General features: G+C 40.6%; 2 long non-coding RNA genes across 3 annotated transcripts in view; one reads left to right on the plus strand and one right to left on the minus strand.

The window, feature by feature from the left end:
- The window catches only part of LOC138762804 (uncharacterized), a 311,006-nt gene that overhangs the window by 41,065 nt on the left and 245,007 nt on the right, over nucleotides 1-24,934 (minus strand). The window lies entirely within an intron of this gene.
- Nucleotides 126-14,881, plus strand: LOC138762820 (uncharacterized). The gene is made up of 4 exons (XR_011357181.1): nucleotides 126-238; nucleotides 3,358-3,446; nucleotides 14,443-14,595; nucleotides 14,772-14,881. It is a non-coding gene; the product is annotated as an uncharacterized lncRNA (long non-coding RNA).

The following is a 24,934-nucleotide window of genomic DNA, read 5'->3' on the forward strand; positions in this document are numbered from 1 at the left end:
TCTTGATAACTATAAGGTGATTAAAATGTTTAAATTAAGCATGTTTTAATTTTTTTTCTCAGTTTTAAAACATTAACATTTTCTCAATTTTAAAATTTATTGATATTTAAGGTTTTATTAATTTTTGCAAGTAGCAAGGATTTACTGTGTGAAACACAGAAGACTACAGATGCTGTGATTGTAATAAAAGCACGAAAATGCCAGAGGAACTCAGCAGATCTCATAGGATCCATAAGAGGTAAAAATATGTGTCCAATATTTTGGGCCTGAGCTCCATTTACTGTGTAGGTCAGTGAGGAATGCAGGCAACTATCTGCCATCAGCATGTTGTAGTCATAGAGGTATCCAGCACATAAACAGGCCCTTCTGTCCACCAGGTCTGTGCTAACCAACAAGCACCCAGTAACACTAATCCCCGCAAACCCTATTTTAATTCTTCCTTCATTCCCATCAACTTCTTCTAAGTACTACGACTCAGACATTTGGAGCAATTTACCAGGAAGTTAAGGAGCCAGATCCATGAAGCAGCAGGCCTACTAGTGGTGCCTGGGCTGTCTTTGTTCTGGCCCAACTTTATGCACAATATGATACTCTGGCTTTGTATGTATTCAAGTATCACCAAAATAATCTGTATCTTGTACCTTCACAAATTTGGGGATATCAATGTAGCCAATGCAGGCATTTTGCTCTGTTCATGGTGATGAATTAGGGCAGAGAAAATAGTGTATAACATGATCAACTTCTGGAAGAGTGTGGCTAAATTAATCTAGAGGTCCATATGTCTTATATCAAGATATAAGACCAGAACCTATGTTCTTCTATTGGGCTTGTGCATGTATGTGTAGGTGACTGGAACATGGCTAACAAACATAAAGCATTGACAAACCTCTTGTTGCTTGGGCTGGTGTAGTGGTTAGTGCAACACCTTTACAGCATCGGGTTTGAATCCCACGCTGTCTGAAAGGAGTTTTTATTTTCTCCCGTGTCTGCATAGGTTTTCTCCGGAGGCTTGGGTTTCCTCCCTTTGTTTAAAATGTACCAGGGTGTAGGTTAATGGGGTGCAAATTGGGTGGCACAGACTTGCGCAGGTTTTCTCCGGAGGCTTGGATTTCCTCCCTTTGTTTAAAATGTACCAGAGTGTAGGTTAATGGGGTGCAAATTGGGTGGCACAGACTTGTGCAGGTTTTCTCCGGAGGCTTGGGTTTCCTCCCTTTGTTTAAAATGTACCAGGGTGTAGGTCAATGGGGTGCAAATTGGGTGGCACAGACTTGCGCAGGTTTTCTCCGGAGGCTTGGGTTTCCTCCCTTTGTTTAAAATGTACCAGGGTGCAGGTTAATGGGGTGCAAATTGGGTGGCACAGACTTGCGCAGGTTTTCTCCGGAGGCTTGGGTTTCCTCCCTTTGTTTAAAATGTACCAGGGTGTAGGTTAATGGGGTGAAAATTGGGTGGCACAGACTTGCGCAGGTTTTCTCCGGAGGCTTGGGTTTCCTCCCTTTGTTTAAAATGTACCAGGGTGTAGGTTAATGGGGTGAAAATTGGGCGGCACAGACTTGCGCAGGTTTTCTCCGGAGGCTTGGGTTTCCTCCCTTTGTTTAAAATGTACCAGGGTGTAGGTTAATGGGGTGCAAATTGGGTGGCACAGACTTGCGCAGGTTTTCTCCGGAGGCTTGGGTTTCCTCCCTTTGTTTAAAATGTACCAGGGTGTAGGTTAATGGGGTGCAAATTGGGTTGCACAGACTTGCGCAGGTTTTCTCCGGAGGCTTGGGTTTCCTCCCTTTGTTTAAAATGTACCAGGGTGTAGGTTAATGGGGTGCAAATTGGGCGGCACAGACTTGCGCAGGTTTTCTCCGGAGGCTTGGGTTTCCTCCCTTTGTTTAAAATGTACCAGGGTGTAGGTTAATGGGGTGAAAATTGGGTGGCACAGACTTGCGCAGGTTTTCTCCGGAGGCTTGGGTTTCCTCCCTTTGTTTAAAATGTACCAGGGTGTAGGTTAATGGGGTGCAAATTGGGTGGCACAGACTTGCGCAGGTTTTCTCCGGAGGCTTGGGTTTCCTCCCTTTGTTTAAAATGTACCAGGGTGTAGGTTAATGGGGTGCAAATTGGGTGGCACAGACTTGCGCAGGTTTTCTCCGGAGGCTTGGGTTTCCTCCCTTTGTTTAAAATGTACCAGGGTGTAGGTTAATGGGGTGAAAATTGGGCGGCACAGACTTGCGCAGGTTTTCTCCGGAGGCTTGGGTTTCCTCCCTTTGTTTAAAATGTACCAGGGTGTAGGTTAATGGGGTGAAAATTGGGTGGCACAGACTTGCGCAGGTTTTCTCCGGAGGCTTGGGTTTCCTCCCTTTGTTTAAAATGTACCAGGGTGTAGGTTAATGGGGTGCAAATTGGGTGGCACAGACTTGTAGTCCAAAATGGCTGCAAGTCTAAAGTTTAAAAAAAAAATTATACAATTAGGACCATTCTTTTGGTCAGGGTATACACTGATACCAAATGAAAGCAATCTTGCATTCCTTTAATGGATTGGAATTTCATCAGAAAATCAGGCTGAGACATTGGTTTGCAGGTCTGCCACATAGGATGGCTTGGTCTGAAACTCATTTATTATCTGTAAATCAACTTTAAAACAGATAAAAATAGAAAACACCAGAAACTCTCAACAGATTAAGTTAGTTTAAAAAAAAGTTAGGTTTAAATTCGGCATCTAAACAATTACTAGCCATGTGAAATGAAAACATAAAATCTATGAAATACTCAAAAGGTCAGGCATTCTATTTGGAGAGAGAAACATGATTAGCATTTCAGGTTCTTCCAGCACTTTTTGTATTTATTTCATTGTTCCAGAATCTGTGGGTTTATTTTTTTGGCCTTTTGATAACTGCTCATGTGAATATTCTCTGATTTAATTGTAGAGGAAAATGAATTACAAATTGATATGTTCATTTGCACACTTAAACAAAATTATCAAAGCTTTTCCTATTGACGAAATAACCTCCTGTGAGATTTCTAATACACCGAATTTCTATTGGAAAAGGGAGGATACCTTTTCAAACTTCAAGGAGCACACATGTAAGCAAAATCTTAAAATGTCAAAATTTAAGAACTCACAAAATAACTATTATACGCTTTTAAGTGTCGGGACTATAAATAAAGAAACAAAGGAAGGAATGGCAAGAAGCTTCTTCATAAATTATGGTGGTTTCCATGGAAAATAAAAAGCACGGCCAACTATTTAATGTTCAAACTTACACTGATTCTTACATCGTGGATTTCCTCCATTACCTCCAAGACTACATTGTTTGTTTAAATATTATGAAAGCATTGAGAATGAGTTGTGGATTTTTGAAATTCTTGTCCCTACAGATGATACGTTTCAGGAGGCATCGTTATCCCTTCAATGAAATGAAAGAACCCAGTCGGCCAATTCCTGTCCACATTTGTGTTCACAATGAGTAATTATTATTTTTACATTTATTCAAAATGTGACGCATAACTAAGAGTTCAAATTCTTCAACTGTCTGTGCACATTATCTTGGTAGATATAATGAGGCCACCTTAACAAAGAGGCAACACATATTTCAATTTCCACTGGTTATAAATTCAACCATTGTAGAGAACTATTTTAAATTGTATTCTATTCTTAAAGTCATTAGAAAGCTAATGGCCCATGTAACTTTTTGCTACTTTCAAAATTCAGCTGGCATTTGCTCATGTTTGCAAATAATATCTCTACGTATTATCTTGCCACAGCAAGGCAATAAAAAAGGAACATAACATTTTTGAAAAACACTGCAAATGTAAACAGGAAAAGTGGAGAAATGATCTCTTTTGTTTTAGATTGTAGACTAAAAGTGCAACATTGCATACAGTACTTCAAACTACTGCAGGCAATGGATGCATGCTTACTACGACTGTACAAGATGCTTTTTGGTGCTTTTAGATCCTACATCTATAAATAGTCTGACTACAGAAGCAAGGCTTGACATGACACTAAATTCAGCAATAATGTTTCATAGGAGGGCACATGTGGGTAGGTTAGTGTGGAAGTGCGTTGAAGTGGCAATCAACAGGAACTTTCTGGTTGCCCCAGTGGGATGAATGCATATAGTCAATAAAGCAGTCACTTAATCCGTGATTAATTTCTGTAATGTAGAAGGAACATCACTGTGAACACAAAATGCGTTATACTGCAGTCATGAGGCCCTTTTCCACTGGCACCTTGTCCCAGGAATTAATGGGGAATTAACTGGTTAAGGGTCCAGTGGAAAATGAAAACAGTACGTCAGCGTCAAATGACGTTAAATCACATCGGGGTTTGACGGCCTCTACCTCTACTCTGATGGTGGTGTGCTCATTAAATCAGTGGAAAAAGGACAACTTCCATCCATTTCATTCCATTTGAAGGCAGACTCTCCAATCCCCGGGGATGAGTTGTGTTCAGTAGAAAAGCAGGTCACTGTGCTGCTTAAAGGTGTCCCATTGAAAACAGCACAAACAGCTTCCTATCCCAGGACACTGGACAGCCAATTAACTGGGATACCAGTGGAAAAAGGGTTATGGAGTTGCACATCACAGACACAAGCCCTATGTTGATATAAATTACAAGCAACAAGGAACATAGGATTTAAAACCGTACATCCCTCTTTGCTGTAAAAATAAAATGGGAAAGAGGCCTCAACCATGGCTAATGAGGGAAATCAGAGACAACATTAAAACCAAAGAAGGGGCATATAAATTGGCTGGGAAGAGCAAAATAATCTAAGTATGTGAAATTTAGAATACAGCCGAGGAAGATAATTGGTCTAATTAGAAGGTAGAAAATAAATTATGTAGAAACTTGCAGTAGCTGTGTAAAGAGGAGATTACCTAAAGCAAAGGTAATGTTCTTGAAGTCAGAATTAGAGAAATTCAATGAAATGGCAAACAAATTGCATAGATTCTTTAGCTCTACCTTCACTAAGAAAGATAGGCATAACATTCCAGAAATACTGGGCGTAAGAATGACAAGCATAAAGGAGGAATTGATGGAAATTGCCATCAGTCATGGGATTGTGTTAGATTCAATTGATGGCATTCCCCAGGGCTTGATAGTTTGCATCCTAGAGTGCTTAAGTATATGGCTCCAGAGCAGTGGTTTTCAAACTCCCTCCCCTCAGATCACATTCCACTTTAAGCAATACCTATGCCATGTGCTCTGTGATTAGTAAGGGATTGCTTAAGGTTGTATGTGAGTGGAAAGAAAAAGGTTTGAAAACCTCTGTTTTAATTGTACCTAATTGACTTGTTATGTGCACGGTTTCATAACGCCAAAGGAAATTGGCCAATGACAATTTTTCTCAAGCAAAATATTTTAGTAACAATTAGGTCCAGAGCAATGGTTCTCAACCTTCTCTTCCCACTTAATTAGGTGTAAATTGAGAGGCACATGTTTGAGGGGCTGGAATGGCTTGTTAACATTGAAATATATAAAAAAGATAAATAATACGAACCTGACTTCAGTGATGTGAAAAAGCTGGAATCAATTATTAAGATGCCATTGCTGTGCATTTGGAGAGGAGTGACGAAAGCAAAATTATGGTTGAAAAATCTATGTTTGTTTAAAGATTTAACCAATAGTGTTGACAGTCATGAACAGTTGATGTGGTGCACTTGAACTTTCAAAAGACTTTTGATCAGGTCACATGCAAGAGACTAGTGTGCAAAATTAGAGACGATGGTACAGTATGTACTGATGTGGATAGAAAACTGAGTGGCAGACAGGAACAGAGAGTGGATCCTTGGCAGATTGGCAAGAAGTTACAATATATATTGATGATCTAGGTGAAGGAATTGTATGAAAGTTCTCTAAATTTACAGACAACATTAAGCTGGGTGGCAGTGTGAGCTGTAAGAAAGATTTCAAGAGGCTGCAGGGTGACTTGGACAGATTCAGAGATTGGGCATCGAAAGTTGGAATGCAGTAGTGCAGGCAGCGAAGAAGACAAATGGCTTGTTGGCCTTTATTGCGAGGTTTTGAATATTGAAGCAGGGAGGGCTTACTGCAGTTGTATAAAACTTCATTGAGGCGATACCTTGAGTATTGTGTGCAGTTTTGGTTTCCCATTCTGAGGAAGGGCATTCTTGCTATTGTTTGTAACCCAGACATTCGTAACCCGTGACTGTCTGTAAATCTGAATCTGCATCACAGTCTAAGGATAAAGGGTAAGCCATTTAGGTTGAGGAAAATATTTTTTTACACAAAAGTGTTGTGAACTTGTGGAATTCTGTATCACAGAGGTTGTTGAGGCCAGTTCACATGGATGTTGCCCTTATGGCTAAAAAGATCAAGGGGTATGAAGCGAATATAGGATTAGCCTACTGAAATCATCTGATCGGCTATGATTGCATTGAATGGTGGAGCAAGTGTGAAAGGCTGAATGGCCCTACCACTGCTACTATTTTCTATGTTTCTGTGATTCCTGAGGAATCGACATTCAATCTGAAATGCATCCTTCTACTATTACCTTCTGCTTCCTATCACCAAGCCAATTTTGGATCTAGTTACCCAGTTCACCTTTTATTGTGACCAAATTGTGGACATCATATACTAAAGTCACAGAGCTGTACATTACATAAGTGTGTATTCAGCCCACCATGTCCATGCCAACCTTATTGTCCATCTACACTAATCCCACGTCCATATCCTTCAATGGCTTGCTTGTCTAAAGGTGCCTTAAAGAGTTTGATTCCACTACTTGCATTGCCAGCAAATTCCAGATATCACCACTACTGTATAAATAGTGACCCCTGAGATCTCCTTCTTTAAAACTCTTTCCACTAAATTTTATTTTTGATACTCTGACTATGGGTAAAAAAAAGCAAGCACTTGACTATCTGCACTCAATATACCACTTTTATAAGGCTCTAAAAATTACTTTCAGCCTCCATGTCTCCAGGGAAAACAAACTCAGTCTATCCAAACTCTTTATATCTAAAGTCCTTCAATCCAGACAACATCCCAGTGAATCTCCTCTCTACCCTCTCTTGTGCACCACATGCATTCTATAGTGTGGTGACCAGATCAGCACAGTTTCCTAAGTGCATCATAACCCAATTCCATATTCTCTACCCTGACCCATAGAAACAAGCAAATCGATGCATTTTCTTTGCCACTCTATCTACCTGGTTTGCTTATTCCAGGGAATGATGGACTTGAATCACAAGGTCCGTCTGTTTATCAGGAATCCTTATCACTCTTTCATTTATCCCTGACTGACTTCCCAAAGTGTATCACCTCACATTTTTCAAGATTAAATTCCATCTGCCAATACTCTGCCCAACTTTCTATCATTTTAAAAAATATTTTATTTAAGATATTTAAAACCATATCTACAATTATTAAATTAATAAATTAAAAAATAATACATATGTGGTATATATAAATTTCCCTTAACCCTCCCTCCCTCCCTCCCTCCCTCCCTCCCTCACTCCCTCCCTCCCTCCCCACCTCTCACTCACTCACTCAACCTTAACAGAAAAAAATTAAAAGATAAGAATGCAAAAAAATCTCATTTCACATAATACTGGAGCTAAGAGATATCAGTGTGATGAGCTTTCAGAGAGTCCTTCAAATTTTCAAGCCAACACATTGTAAATATGGGCTCCATATTCTCAAAAAGAAATATTAATTATGCAAATTATAAGTTATTTTCGCAAGTGGAATACAAGAATGCAATTCAGCCTGTCATCTCTCCATTCCTAAACCAGTATTTGATTTCCAAGTTATGGCTATACACTTTCTAGAAATAGCTAAAGCTAATCGTAAAAATTCAATTTGATACATAGTTAATTTTTATTTGAGACTAATCATTTTAACATCACCCAACAAAAATAATGGGAGCTTTTTACCTTTAATATTTTCACCAAAAATGTTTTTATTTCTAACCAACAAGATTTTACTCCAGGACACTCCCAAATAGAATGAAAGAAAGAACCAGTTTCTTGATCACATCTAAAACATAAATCTGATAGTATTAAATTCAACATTTTTAAGTTTGGGGGAGTTAAATATAATTGATTTAAAAATTATATTGAACTAATCTATACTTACATTAATATTTTTGTCATATTATCTTTACATAATTGCTTCCAATCATTTTCATCTAATTGTCTACCTAAATCAACCTTCCATCTTAATCTTGATTTATGTATTCCTAATTTAGGTGCTGTTTTTTGAGGTAATTTTTACACATCTGAAATACATTTATTCATACCACCTTTAATTATTAATAATTCTAGTTCATTTTGTCTAGGTAATCTCAGATTATGACCTAGTTTACCAATCAAAAAGGGTTTAACTTGATAACAGAAAAAAGTATTATTCAGGACATTGTTTTTCCTTCATTCATTGAAAATTAATAAATTTACCAGCTTCAAAACAATCTTCTTTTTTTTTATCCCCATTTGACTCAAATTCCTTAAAAAATGATTATTTATGGAAAAAGGAAGAAGTTTATTTTGATATAAAGGCAGTCTTTGAGAAATTAGTCCTTTCCCACTATCTCATAATCTATTTTATTCCATAATTCAATCAAAAGTCTCAAAATAGGTGTATCTCTGGTTCCTGTTAATAATTTAAAATTTCATTTATAAATAAAATTCTGGATATGTTCTTTGCCTATTTTACTCAATTCTATTTAAGCCCAGGTTAAAGATTTTTCTAAATCAAACATTTGATTAATACATTTCAATTGGGCTGCTTTATAATAATTCTTAAAATGAAGGACTTGTAAACCTCCTAATTCAAATTTCTTAGTTAAATTTTCTAAACAAACGCTAAACATCTTTCCTTTCTATAAAAACTTCCTAATACTTGAATATAAATCCTTAAAAATATTTTGAGGTATACCGCAGTGAATTGACTGAAAAAGATATTGAACCTTTGGAAAAATATTCATTCTTATACAATTTACTCTACCTATTAAGGTTATAGGTAAATCATTCCATTTATTTAAATCATCCTTAATTTTATTAAGTAAAAGTAAATAATTTAACATATAAATTATTTAAATTATTATCCCCAAACATTTAATTCCATTTTCCAACTATTTAAATTGAGTGAATTGTTTACATTAATTATAATCTCCTTTTACCAAGGGCATAATTTTGCTTTTGTCCCAATTTATTTTATAACCTGATATTTCACCATATTCTTTCAATTTTGTATACAAAAATGCAAAGAATTTATAGGATCTGTCATGTAAACCAAAATATCATCAATGAATAAATTAATCTTATGCTTTTCTATACTGATTTTTATACCCTTAATGCTGGAATCCTGTCTTATTAATTCTGCTAATGGTTCAATTGCTAAATCAAATTAAGCCAGAGATAAGAGACATCCTTGTCTACTTGATCTAGATGATAGAAAAGCTGAAGAAATTTGTCCATTCGTTAAACCTTGGCAGAGGGATTTTTATATAAAGTTTTGACCCAATTAATAAAGATCTGAAACCAAATTTTTCTAACACCTTAAATAAATAATTCCATTCTAGCCTTTTAAAAGTCTTCTGAGCATCCAACGCTAACACCACCACCAATTCACCCTTCTTTTGAGATGTATGTATTAAACTAATTAATATAACAATGTCATTTGCTGAATCCCAACTTTCCATCTGATCTACTACCTGCTGTAGCCTTAGACAATCTTCTTTGTAGTGCACAACGCTACCAAGCTTTGTTATCCACAAATGTACAAATTCACTTTCAAGTCATTAATGAATTTTACATTAAAAAAAAATTAGTGATACAGCAGGATAATGTGTCCTTGGAGCGCTCAAGTCTGCAGTGCCAAAATACACCCATGTGACCATTTAACCTACTAACCCAGTATGTCTTTGAAATGGGGTAAGAATCTGGAGCACCAGGAGGAAGCCCACTCAGATATGGAGAGAAAGTACAAACTCCACTCAGTGGTGGATTCAAACTCAGGTAAAAGCACATTAATTGTAATATAAGTCATTGATCTATATTAAAAACATCAAGGATGCCCATGCTGATCCTGGCAGTACACCACTAGTCACAGACATTCAATCAGAAAAGCATTCTTCCACTTTCCACCTCCTATCACTAAGCTAATTTTGGATACAATTAGCCAGTTCACCTTTGATCCCATGTGCTTTAAGCTTCTGGACCAGCTTACAATATGGGGCTTTGTCAAATGTACTGCGCTGGAAGAAATGGAAGTAAGCCACTGCCTTACTTAGAAAGGCTGTTTGGGACCCTGAATCATATGAGGGAAAAGGCAAAAGAACAGATATTTCATTTCTTGCAGATATGAGGAAGTTCCCGTAAGTAGGGCCAGTATTTGATGGGGATTAAAGTGCAAATTAGGGTTCTGCAAAGGGATGTTGAAAATCCCTTTAATGGTGTCACACAAAAAAATAATGAATACAGTTGTGGTGCCTTTGTAATCAGCAAAGAACTGTTTTAATCTCTTTTTAGGTCACTGTTTAAGTCACTTCCAGTTTGGCCATTCTGAAACTTCAAGTGACTTCATAACACTTCCGACGCATTTCTCAGCCTGCAGGCTTCGTTCCCGAGGTAGAGGGGGTTCAGTGCCATCTCACTGTCAGCTGACTCATGGTCAGCTGGCATTACAGGGATGATTTGAACATAAAGTCCCTTCCCTACCAGCTGGTGCTACATGCAGTATCTGACAAGTGCAAATGGAAGAATCTAATTGCTTTGAAATAATATTTATTGAAGCTGATGTCATAAAATACAAAATTTATAATAACCCATACAAACTTACTCCAAAATCAATCTAACAGTCTGTCCCTCACAGCTCATAATTCCCTATTTTTCTTACATCCAGGTGCCTATGTTAAAGTCTTTTAAATGTCTCTATTCTATCAACCTCATTCTCAGTACCCACATCCTCTATACAAAAAAAATCTTACCTTTGACATCCCCCCTAAACTTTCCTCTACTCACCTAAATCAATGGACTCTGGTACTGAGGACATTAAAGATGGCGACTTGGTTATTTAATATTACCAATGATTATTTGTATAATTGCTCAGTGTCCAGAGAATTGTCTGAAAAATTTACTGCTGGCTTTCTTCTGTACTCCATCATAGCTTGATTCAATCTTCCAAAATCTGGAAAATAAGCAGGGTTTCAATCAACACCAGCTAGCTTCAAATGGTGCTAGCCATTCATGAAATTAGACCCTATGACAATAAACAGTGGGTTAAAATTGCCTGGATCCTGAAATCATAATAATGAGATGGAAGCTTGAATTTTCTGTGGTCCTGCACGGGGTCAAACAGGAGCAGGTTAATCAGACATTGCAAACTTTGCATATATTTTCCCAAACTATTCAAATTAAACCTTAAGGGTTTCTAGTGGCTGAAGTTTGTACCTTTGACAGCCAGCTGACATGTTTCATTCACACTCCTGTGATTCAAGGCTTTATGCATCATGTATCAATTTACTTTAAAAATATTAGTAAAACAAATGTAACAAAGTGATACCATGTGTATAGCCTGCAGCATTTAATGCAGCCAGGTGGATGAGCATTAATTTCTCTTCAGTTGATATCAAAAAGCCAACACAAAACAATTCCAAACAAGCCAAAAAAGTCAGGGCTGAGACTCAGAAAACCTTTCCCAGTTCAAGCAGCGAGCAGCAGGCATTCCTTAAGCAATTTTGGTGTGTTTTAGATTAATAGCTTGGAAGAAAATGAGTTCAAACCTGATCATAACACAATATGAGAATTGTAATTAATTAAAGCCATGTAAAGATTGATTTTTTTTCAACGAAATTAGATCTTTACATGTAAGAATCAATAATAATGATATTAAAGCTATTGAATTGCAAAAATGCAAATAGATTATTAAAATTCTTTAGGCAAGGGACTCTAACATCCTTCACCAGACTGCTCTGTCCCCACTCTCACCTTGCAGTGGCATACTTGAATCTTAAGGGATTAACTGCCCTAGGAAGTTGCTCAGTAATATAAAACATCAGGGGAACTGAGAATGGGACAATAAATGCGAGGACTGTATGAATTACCTCTATTCTAAAAGCAACATAATGATTAATGCAAACCTGGAAGAAAAATAAATGAAATTTTGCACTAATGCTGATGTTGGAGAAACAGAGATATCCTTCCTGATTAGCGTGCGTCCCATGCCCTCTGCCAGCAACATCCTACTGATTGAAGCCTGCAGTCTGTAAAAAGTAATTATGACCTGTTACCAGGGAAAATTAAACTCCCTCATCACCAGAGGATCTGCTTCTTTCTTCAAGGTCACAAAGGAGTTGAAAGCTGTGATGTATACACCGCCCTCCCCTTCAAACTATGGGGAAATCTAATTCTGGTATCTACCCTCACACACCCGTACCCCAATTACTGAGGAATTACACATCTCAGCATGAATTACTAAAACCATGAATTATGCATGCAGAAATAGTGCAAAGGAAATCAACAATAATGTAGAAATTCCTTTCTGTATCAATATTGACAATTAAATATGAACACAACACAAAATTATGTCAAAGATTTTTTACCTTCAGAGGTATTTTTAAGAGTTATGTAATCATGTAGTGGAAACGTGTTGCACAAATGGAAAATAATAGTTATTTGTTCTTAACAGCTACTTTGAACATTTGTCTATATGTAACGCATTGATGCACAAGGCAATTTTGTGGGGATGGGTGACATCTCTGCACAAGGCTTCACTGGAGGCCCCCATGTGAAAATGAACCATTGATAGGTAATTTGCGGTCAGTGTGGATTAGACTTAAGGGAGCATATTCTAACATCAGGGACAATTTCCCCACAGACATATATAAAAGTTTTGTTGGGATATCATTTGTAGTTCAACAGAATGCATTTGCCCAGTCACTTAGACAAAATTTAATGCTGATGTCTGGGATAACACTTGGTTTGCTTGCTTTCTGCACTTGCTAAAAATGAGTGTTTTAGGTCCCAATGTAATCAGAGAGGATACATACTGGGCAGTTTGCCTTTGGAATGGGCGGAAAAAGGGGGTTCTGGCCTGGTGAGCCTTTCCTCTAGACGTCTCCTGGTTACTAGCAGTACAAGAAACAATGAGCCTTGTATCTAGTCACTCTGAGGCAATTGTGACCAGGAACTGTCATTTTCCATGAGCAAAAGGCTAGATTGTATTTTCTGTTAAAGTGAATGTCACCATCAGTATAAAATATTGATGGTCAAGGCTGCTCACAAGGGAAGCACACATTACAACCTTCTTCTTGGGCAGAGTCCACTGAACCCACAAGAATGCAACTACACAACAAAAGGAGGATGTCTCCTATGTCCAAAACTCTATAATTCAATTACTCTTGCTTCTGTTCCTTCCTTCCGATTAAGCTGTGGCACATTATTATGTTTCTTCATTGACAACCACACGCAAAATATCCTAGTCACTGAATCACAAGTCTTCACCTGCTGCACAGCAGGAACAGTAGGATTCAGAGTAATAAAGCAGAAACAAGCAATGTAGAAGGAGGAGAAGATGGTGGTTTGGCGATGAAAGGAAATACTTGTACAATGTGCTATCAGTGCACACCTTACAGTCATGAGATTTTCTTAAGGACTCCATTGCATTAGATCACCTACTAATAGTGACACAGTCCATAGATTGGTTTTGTAGAATTTGCCTCATTGTGGGCTTGAAATTTAATTGATTCGTAGAGTCATCGAATTTTGCAGTACTGTAAGAGGCTCTTTGGTCCAACCAAAATGGCTGCTCATGCTAGTCCTATTTACCTGCATCTGGTCTCTATCCCTCTAAACCAGTGGTTTTCAAACTGCTCCCCTAAACTCACATTCCACCTTAAGCAATCTTTATGTCATTAGTGCTCTGTGATTAGTAAGGGATTGCTTAAGGTGGTATGTGAGTGGAAAGAGAAGGTTGAGAACCACTGCTCCAGAACTAAATGTTACTGAAATATTTTGCTTGAGAAAAATTGTCATTGGCCCATTTCCTTTGGAGTTATGAAACTGTGCACATAACGAGTCAATTAAGTAGATTTAAAACAGTGGTTTTCAAATCTTTTTCTTCCGACTCACATACTCCATTAAGTAATCCCTTACTAATCACAGAGCACTTATGGCATAGGGACTATTTAAGGTGGGATGTGAGTTTAGGAAAGGGGGGGGGGGCAATGTTTGAAAACCACTGCTCTAAACCTTTCCTATCCATACATCTTTTAAACATTACAACTGTCCTCACCTCCAGCACTTAGTCTGGCAGCTCTTTCTCGATAGCCACCACCCTTTGTGTGAAAAATTTGCCATTGAGGACCCTTTTCTATCATTCCTCTTTCATCTTAAATCTATGCTCTTGTGGCTATTGGCGAGTTGAAGAAACATGCTGAGTAGAGTAGAGTTTCAAACCAACTGATTAACTGATTCAAACTTGCATGTGCTTAAAAGGTCCATGCTGGTCCCAGTGGTCTCAGCGCTCATGCAGGATGGAAGTGACGTCAACTTCTTGTCCGTGGTTTTGCCCCACACTGAGAGCTCCCGAGTATGTCTCTGACAGTGGACTTGACCGTGACTGCTAGCACCGATTCGCCTGCCATGTGGGTGAGCCGCCACACTCCGATTAAATGCTTTTGAAATGGAATAATTATCACAGTAGAAAAAAAAATCCACAATGCATTTTATGCATATACAAAATGAAGCTTGTTTCATCTTTCAGTAGTGTGATAAATATTGTTGAAATCACAAAGTAAGTTTCATTTCTCTCCTTTAAATATTAGTTGAAGCAGGGCCTTAATAAATTGAAGCCTGTAGAGAATGGCCAAATGACTGCAGAATCAAGGCAACACCCTCTGGATCTGTTCCTTGTAACACTGAGGCCATGAACTCTCTCGAGGTAAGATGCATGCATGTTCTTTGGTATATACTATTTGAAGAGTGCCACCCTAATTTAATTTAATTTTAATTTAGAAATACAGTATGGTAAAAGACCCATCTGGCCCTACAATACCATGCTGCCCAAATCAACCTATGCAGCCAATTAAACTGCATGGGAAGGAACAGGAGCACCCAGAGGAAACCCAAGCAGACATGGAGAGAACATAAAAAAATCTTTACTGACACCTCTGGATTCGAACCTGGGTCGCTAGTGCTGTAATAACGTTGTGCTAACTGTGCCACCCACATTTTAGTAGTTATTCTGTGGATTAAAGCAACTGCCATATAAGGTCATTATACCACATACAATCTACCACTGAGTAGATTTTAATGAAAATAAATAGGACAAGCGTCAATTTGCCTCTGTTTGCTGGATTTTTGGTAAGGGACGCATTCATTGTGATATCTATTATTGCCTTAATCATATATTCAAATTGACAGTTTCTCAGCATGTACATACAGAGATAAAACATAATAGGAATATTATGGAAAGTAGGAAGAAATAACTTGATGTTTAGGTTTTGCATATTTTCCTTCAAAGAAACAGCAACATAATGAAGACTGTAGAATAGATTAGCACAAATTATTTTAGAAATCAAAAACTAAAGCTACTGTGGTAAGATTTTCACTATGGTTTTCTCAAGTGATTGGGCTAATCTGACTGTCATCACTGTTGACTCAGCCAAAGGAAACCCTGCTCGAGTTGAATACCGTAGAGTGAGAAGAAAGAGTTTGTAGCATCTGCTAACGGCAGCGCTACCGAAATGAGAGACGTCCACACAGCACGAGGTGAACCAGTAACTGAACTTTATTTTGAATCATTCGCGCTGCTCGAGAAGACCGTCCATTTCCTGTGAGGGGCACCCTGGCCTTAAGAAGTGACATCAACATGTCACGCTGTCACTCCCTGTCCAGCGGCACGCAACAAAGAAGCGGCGCTGTCCCCCAGTCAACGCGTGTCACCAACCATGGGCTTCTCGGAAGGGAAAGGAGGGCTGTGCCATCTTGTGTCAGATGACTGGGGCAGTGATTTGGCCCATCTAATGGCATGGTCGTTCGGCCCACTACACCACATCCCCCACCCCTCTGAATCACTGCCACCCTCTAAGCAAGTCCCCTGTGTCTGACCTGGGGATCCGGGGTGGGCTGGTTTGAGTCCACATGCACTGCCTTGAGACAGTCAATGGCAAACCTGTCCTGCCCCTCATCAATGTCCAAGGTGAAAATGACACTGTTGCACTGTGAATGGGACTTTGTAGGGGCATTGAAGGGGTGTCCCTTGCTGTCCTCTCCACATGAAAATTAATTTGGAGGACTGAAGGTTTGCTGGGACGTGACAGGGTGGAGAGCTATGTTGGGAAGGTGGCAATAAACAATAGACAATAGGTGCTGGAGTAGGCTATTCAGCCCATTGAGCCAACACCACCATTTATTTAGATCAAGGCTGATCTTCCACTATCAGTACCCTATCCCTGCCTTCTCCCCTTAACTCTTAATTCCCCTATCCACAAGAACTTTATCTATCTCTCACTTGAACTTATCCAGGGAAACTGCCTCTACCACCCTCTGCAGAAAAGCATTTCATAGACCAACAACTCTCTGGGTAAAAAAATTATTTCTTATTTCTGTCCTAAAGGGCCTTCCCTGTATTCTTAAATTATGGCCTCTAGTTCTAGTCTTTCCCAACATCGGGAACATGTAATCAGTTTCTATTGTGTCCAAACTCTTAATAATCTTACATACCTCAATCCTATCTCCCCTCATCCTTCTAAATTCCAATGTTTACAACCCACAGTTTATCCAACCTTTTGGCACACATCAATCCCACCATCCTGGGAACTAACCTTGTGAATCTTCACTGTACTCCCTCAATAGCGAAAATTTCCTTCCTCAAATTAGGAGACCAGAACTGGACACAACATTCCAGGTGTGGTCTCACTAAGGCCTTGAACAACTGCAGAAGGACATCTTTATTCCTATACTCTATTCCCCTTTTTATGAAGGCCAACCTGCCATTTGCCTTTTTCACAGTTTGTTAAACCTGCATGCGATCTGTTAGTGAATGATGTACAAGTACATCTAGCTCACGTTGCACTTCCCCACTCCCTAACTTTACTCCATTTAAATAATAATCTGCCTTCCTGTTCCTGCCACCAAAGTGGATAACCTCACATTTATCCACATTAAATTCTATCTTCCATGTATCCGCCCATTCACCTAACCTGTCCAAGTCCCCCTGCATTTTCCTGACATCCTCTTCACATTTCACATTGCCACCCAGTTTCGTGTCATGTACAAATTTGCTAATGTTATTTATAATCCCCTTATCTAAATAATTAATATCTCGTAAACAACTAAGGACCCAGCACTGAGCCCTGTGGGACCCCACTTGTCACATCTTCCATCCCGAAAGTGATCTGTTAATTCCTACTCTTTGTTTCCTGTCTGTGTGGTGTGCTGTTAGCCAGAATCAGACACACACAAGGTAAAGACTGTACAACAGGCTTTAATCCACAAGGACTTCCACAGAGCCAGAAGCACACTCAGAGTTACTGTAGCTGCAGTAACTCTGAGTGTGCTTCAGGAGGCCAGCACAGGCTTATATCCTGGAGGGTGATTGACACCCAACTGGGTGGGGCTTGATCCCTTCAGGCTGACTGATTGACAGCTGGCCAGGTGTTGTCCTGTCCCCTTACACTCCTGCAGGTACAGAGGTTTCCCCCTGCAGTGATGGTGTATCACCACAGACTGTCAACCAATTTTCTATCCATGTCAGCACCTTACCCCCTATACCATGTTCTCTGAGTTTGTCTACTAATCCCCTTGTGCGGGACCTTATCAAAAGCCTTCTGAAAGTCCAAGTACTCCACATCCACTGGCTCTCCCATGTCCACTCTCCTCGTCACAACCTCGAAAAATTTGAGAAGATTAGTCAAGCATGATTTTCCCTTCAGAAATCCATACTGACCTGTAGTGATACTATTATTTCTGTCTAAGTTTTCTGTTATTTCTTCTTTTATAATAGATTCTATCTTCTCCACTACTGACGTCAGGCTAACCGGTCCATAATTGTCTGTTTTCGCACTCCCTCCCTTCTTAAAAAGTGGCACAACATTCGACACTCTCCAATCCTCAGCCACCTCTCCTGAATCTATAGAATATTGGAAAATGTCAACAATTTATTCAAATATGTCCACAATTTCAAGAGCAACCTCCCTAAGCACCTTGTGATGCAGTCCATCAGGCCCCAGGGACTTATCAGCCTTCAGACCATTAAATTTACTCAAGACCACTTGCTTCCGAGACTGGATTTCCATCAATTCCTCCATTACCATTAGAATTTCTATCAATTCTTTCAATACCACAGGACCTCTACCCCCTATCTGACCTTTACCTGTATCTTCTCTGGTGAAGGTAGATTCAAAGTATCTGTTAAACTCATCAGCCATTTCCTTGCTTCCTGTAATAATTTCACCCGTTTCTGTTTTTAAGGGTTCAATTTTGGTCCTAACTTTTTCCTCTTTACATACCTAAAGAAGCTTTTACTATCCCCTTTTATATTATTGACTAGTTTACCCTTGTACCTCATTTTTTTCCTCACATAAAGCTTTCTTAATTATCTTCTGTTGCTCTTTGAAGGTTTCCCACTCCTCTAGCTTCCCACTCCTCTTTGCTATATTATATTTCCTCTCCTTGGACTTGATACTGTTCTTGACTTCCTTTGTCAGCCACAGTTGCCCTTTACTGCGATTTTTGTTCCACTGTTCTCCAGCCAGGATATCCTTCCATTGTATTTTGGTGAGCTCCTCCCTCATGGGTGCATAATCTCCTTTATTCAACTGTAATACTGATACTTCCAACTTTCTTTCCTTCTCCCTTTCAAATTGCAAATTAAAACTGACCATATTATAGTCACTATTACCTAATGACTCCCCTATGTCAAGGTTCCTTATCAAATCCATATCGTTACACAACACCAAATCCAGAATTGTCTTCCCCCTGGTGGGGTCCATCACATGCTGCTCTAAGATGTATAGTGGAGACATTCTATAAACTCACTTACTTGCAGTCCCGCACCAGCTAGATTTTCCCAGTCTATCTGCATGTTGAAATCCCCCATAACATTTGTATTATTACTATTCTGACATTCCAATCTCAACTCCTGATTTATTCTGCCTTCTATATCTAAGCTACTGTTTGCGGGCCTGTATATGACTCCCATTATGGTCCTCTTGCCCTTGCAATTTGTCGACTCTATTCAATCAGACTCTACTCCACCTGGTTTTATGTCGCTCCTTTCAAGGGACTGAAAATCATTCCTCACCAACAGAGCTACCCCACCCCCTCTACCCATCTGTCCTTCGGAAGTTTCTGTCTACTGGTTTGTTCCCTCAATCTCTGGAGGACGTCTAGAGCACTGGGTTGTGGGCTAGGAGGGTTGAACTAAATGTCCCCTGGGATGGTAAGTGGGGAGCCATACACCATCTCAGCTGATGACACTGGCAGGTCTTCTTTTGGTACCATGCAAATTCCTAACAGCACCCATAGGAGTTCATCATCCAATTAGGGCCTTGTAGTCAAGATTTGAGGACTGCTGAGGTAGTGGTGAAGGCCAGTCTGGATAGCACATCAGCCACCATGTTGGATTTGCCTGTGACGTGGTGAATGTCAGTTGTACACTCAGAAATGTAGGAGAGGTGTCATTGTTACCTCACCGACCTCTGTTCTGACACCTTGCTGAGTGCATGTATGAGTGGTTTGTGGTTTGTGTAGTTGACAAAAAACCCTCCCTTCTAACATGTACCGGAAATGTCGTATTGCCAGGTACGGGGTCAACAGCTCACAGACGAATGCGTTGTATTTGAGTTCTGGCATCTGGAGATATTTGATGAACCCACTGCTCCAGCACCACACTGACTGCTCTGCCCGATGCATTTATTGTAAGGGTCAGTGGGAAGAAGAGTCTGGATGGGCCAAAGGTGTGGCCTCTGCTAGTGCCACTTTGGTTGTCTGGAATACTTTAATGGTTTCACGCATCCACTGGAGCACCTTGATGCCGAGTTTGATGATGTCAAATAGGGGCTGCATGAGGGTAGCTGCTCCCGGGAGGAAATGATGATAGAAGTTCACCATCTCTAGGAATTGCTGTATGCCCTTGATTGTGCTTGGCCTGGGGAAGCGTTGGATGGCTTCTACCTTATCCAGCAGTTGTGTGGCCCCCTCTCAGAGGATATGGTGTCCCAGGAAATTGATAGTTACCAGGCTGAACTGGCACTTAGCTGGGTTCACCATGAATCTGAACTCCTGCAACCTATTGAAAAGGCAAGTCATGTGCATCCTGTATGTGCTGGCATTGGGGCTGGCAATGAGAATGTCATCCAGGTTGATGAAGATGAAATCGAGGACCCTGCCAACCATGTCTCTGAGATGCTGAAATGTTTGGGCTGTGTTCTTTAATCCGAAAGGCATGCAGAGGAAGTCGAAAAAGCTGAAAGGTGTAATAATGGCCATTTTTGGACATCGTTAGGATGCACCAGAATCTGATGGTACCCTTTGACAAGGTCCACCTTGGAAAAGATCTGGCAGCCCTGGAGCCTCGTGGTGAAATCCTGGACCTGTGGGTTCAGGTGTCTATCTGGGATGGTGGCGCCAACTGCTGGAGTTCTTCTGGACCATGTGTAGTGGGGATGCCCAGGGATTGTTTAAATGGTGGATGATATTCAACTCCTCCATGGCAGCAAACATGACCTTGGCTTAAAAGAGTTTGTCCTGTGGGAGGTGCCATGCCCATATATACACTGGGGCCTGGTGGTCTCAATGTGGTGCTCCATGCCATGTGCTGGTTTAGCGTTATGGAAGTTGGGCGCCAACAGTGATGGGTACTTGGCCAGTAGGCGGGCATAATCATTATGGTCCAGAGTGTAGTTTCCTAATGTTAGAAAGGAACATTGCTGTAGAGTGTAATGCGTGTCGAAAGAACCAAAGACTTGTTGATCCAAACCAAGGCTTTTATTAACTAAAAGACTGGAGCATATCACAAGTAGGTCGACCAGTCCAGAATGACCTGGTCTGGCTAGGAGCAATCCTTTAAGACCTGCCAGTAGGTGTGGCTACACTCTCAGCCAATCACAGTCATCCTACACTACCATCTGTACATATGTACATATACACATTGGTGATAGAATCTGTACTATCACATAGAGTAAGGGGGTATGACTGGAATGTGTTAGCATTGACCAAATGGCATCTGTTCATGTCCAGCAGGAGCTCATGTGCCCAGAGGAAATCTGCTCTGATTAGGGCTTGTCCCACAGATGCAAAACTGTGTCCACGGCGTGGATTATGACCAGGCGGGTGCTGAAACTCAGAATGGAGGTGTCGTTGGCTGCCTGTAGGGGAAGGCCCTTGGGATTATGTTTGAGTTCAAAATACATCAGACGAATGACGTTTATCTCTGCGCCCGTGTCAACTAGGAAATCCCTCTTTGTTTTTTAGTCCCTGAGGTAGAGTAGGCCTTTATGTGTGCCAACTGCCAAGGCCACTATAGGCAGCTGGCCTGTCCATTTGCTGCCGCCGTGCTTGATTTGGTATTGGGTTATGAGCATGGAGGGACACACCTCTGGGTGTTATGGCCCCACCTGTGGTGGTAGAAACAGTAATCGCTCTGTTTGTCTGAGTGCTCGTTATGCAGTGGCTGGGCTGCGGCTACAGCCGGGGGGGGCCTTGCGCGGGGTGGGGGGGGTGCTGAACCAATGGCACCGATGGTGTAGATCGGTTGCATATGTATGGAACTCTGTTGCAGGGTGTGGAAATATCTGTCTGCTTCTTTGGCTACCAGGTGTGGGGTGCTGAAATCCATGTCAGATATTGCCGAGGAAACTTGCACCAATAGCTTGGAAAGAAACAGGTCCTCGAACAAGAAACAGTTTGTGTGTCCATCTGCTAAGACCACCATTTCCTCAGAGTGGTTCCTATCACCCAGGCCTTGTATATTAAGGAGGTGGACGATGCGCTCATGCCAGCTGAGTTCCAGGGAATCGAGGAGGAAACGTTGTAATTGTTTGTACCTTGCTCCATAGGAGGATTTTCCACAAAGGAGATGACTTTTGTTGTGGTAGTGGCATCCAGAGCATTGACAATGTGCCAGAATTTGGTGTCCTCCAAGTCAATCCCTCTGATCTGGAACTGTGGATCAGCCAGTCATAACCCATTTCTGGGCTGATTTGCCCAGAAGGGCAACAAATACAAGCATTGGTCAGAGCCATTGCTACTGTAGCAGTAGTAGCATCCTGCATTCTGTTGCGTTCGAGGTGGGTTGCAAAGACACTGGAACTGTCGGGGTCACCACTGTAGGATCCGCTAAGTGCAGCTCTACCAAAACGAGAGACGTCCACACAGCACAAGGTGAACCAATAACTGAACTTTATTTTGAATCCTTGCGCTGCTCAAGGAGACCACCCACTTCCTGTGAGGGGCACACTGGCCTTAGGAACTGATAGCAGCGCAACGTGTTACCACAGCCCGTCCAGTGGCACGCAATACAGAAGTGGTTGTTCCCCAGGCAACACGTGTCGCCAACTGCGGGCTTCTCCTCAGAAGTGAATTGGGGGAGGGGTCCCGTGCCATCTTGCGTTGGACGACTGGGAAGGCAATTTGGCCCGTCTAACCCACAGTCGCTCGGCCTGCTACAAGTTGTCTTCCAAAAAATTGGCAACAACCAAAACCAGAGCTCACTGACTCAAATGGTGGAGGTCTTGGACAAATTTTCTGCAAACCTGATCACCTTTATCAAGGTGCAATTATGATTTATCTCAGTGCGACATTACTGTGTTAATGTTATAATGGAAGACAAAGTTTCTGTTCATTTTCATTGTATATTTGATAGCTTTCATTGATAATGCATTCTGATGTTTTAGTCTTTATTCTAATAGCAAGAGTTTAATTGAGAGTTAAATTTTAGATTCACTAAATATGGTTTCCATTTTAGCTTTGTTTAAAATGTCATTTTCTGTTATTCATTTTCTGCATGCTACATGGAAGAATAAGAATCAATATAGAATTTAAAGGGCTAAGAGTCATGGAGCCGTACAGCATGAAAACAGGCCCTTCAACCCACTTTCCCCATCTCGACCAAATTACCCCACCCACACTAGTCTCACCTGCCTAAGTTTGGCTTATTTCTTAAATCTATATTATTCATGGATCCATCCAAATTTAACTTTAACTTTGCAATAGTACCTGCCTCAACCAGGTCCTCTGGCAGCCTGTTCCTTGCAACTCCCCACTTTCTGTGCAAAAAAAAGTTACCCCTCAGTTTTCTGTTAATCCTCCCTCCCTCACTATGAGCTCTGGCTATCAATTCCCCTAACCTGGGAGAAAGATTCTCTGCATTCACCCAATTTATTCCTCTCATGGTTTTGTATACCCCTTCATCTTCCTGTGCTCCAAGGAGTAAGCCCCAGCCTGCTCAACCTCTCCCTATATCTCAGACCCCATGTACTGGCAACATCCTGGTAAATCTTCCCTGCACCCTCTTCAGCTTGAAAACACATTTCCTGTCGCACTCTGACCAAAATGGAACACAATACAGGTACGCAATCCTTTATCCGGAACCCTTGGGGGACAGTGTGTTCTGAATTTTGGATTTTTCCGGATTTTAGAAAGCCAGATTTAAGCCTATCTGAATTGTGCTGTCTTATCCACCTCCACCCCCTTCCAGTCGCACTACCATCTCCCCCCCACTCGCCCACCTGACTTGCACTGCTGGTCTCTCCCTCCCGTCCACCCGCCCCGTGTTGCCAGTCTCCGCCCCCCCCCCTCACCTGCCCAACTCATGCTGCCATCTTTCTCCCCACTTGCTAGATTTTGGAGCTTTCCAGATTTTAGATGTCCAGATAAAGGATTGTGTACCTGTACTCCAAATAGGGCATCACCCATGAGTTATATGTCTGCAACATGACCTCCCAACTTCTATACTTAATTCACTCATCAATGAAGGCCAATTCTATCACCCTAATCACCCTATTCTTCATGCAACTCCACTTTCAAGGTATTATGTCCCCGTACTCCTGGATTCCTCTGCTCTACAAACTTATATAAATGTAAGTAACTTTCCATTGGAAATAAGAATGCGTGTATTAACTACTTATTGACAGAAACAGTTCAGTACTTAAAACGTACACATTTATTTACAAAATCCTATTAGAATAAATCGATTACTAATTTAAATTGGGTTTTGATGAAACAGTATCCCTATCACAAACAATGTCTAAAGAAATATATGTGCATTAAATCTACAACAGTGAGAATCCAAGATATCTTTATATCATAATCAGTCTCATATTTTTGCTGCCTACGTAGCCTATGACCTTGCAAAGTGCCTGCAATTATAATCTTGGATAAGTTTAGAAAAAGGACACTGAAACTTATTCCATCAGGGATTATTGTGCAGCACACCCAAGCATTTAAGTATACTCAGAGCCTGACAAAAACCCAACAAAAATAACAAAACTAAGATAGTGATAGCTGTTTAAGAGGTTAGTCTGAACTTTGAGTAGATTAGCTCTGTGTGTAACCATTGGGGGGGGAGGGGGGGGAGCTGTCATGTAACTGTACTTGTCATTGAGGAAGTGCCATGATAAACATTGCTCCAAGGTCTTCTTAACAGTGCAAAGCACAATTTTAATAAAAGTGATTGATTTTCTCCTTCAGCTGTGGTGGCCAATCTGTAATTAGCAGCTGGGTTTGGTGAATCACACAGATGTCGCTTGTGCTTTATTCTGGGCTCAGTGCTGTCACACAAACTATCCCCTGCTACATCTTTAGCCATGGGATGGCTTTTAATTTGATATCTAATTTTTATGTGTCAAGAACATTTTATTCTGGTGCTTTTGACAACTGTGCTTCAGAAAGCAGCGTTCTTCACAATCATGGGTGATATTGGGCAGTATGTGATCTCCGGCCATTTTGTACCATAAGAAGAGCATTTTCAATTGTGTTCAAGGCC

The sequence above is a fragment of the Narcine bancroftii genome, chromosome 1 (genome assembly GCF_036971445.1).
Source record: "Narcine bancroftii isolate sNarBan1 chromosome 1, sNarBan1.hap1, whole genome shotgun sequence".
In the NCBI taxonomy this organism is placed as follows: Eukaryota; Metazoa; Chordata; class Chondrichthyes; order Torpediniformes; family Narcinidae; genus Narcine; species Narcine bancroftii.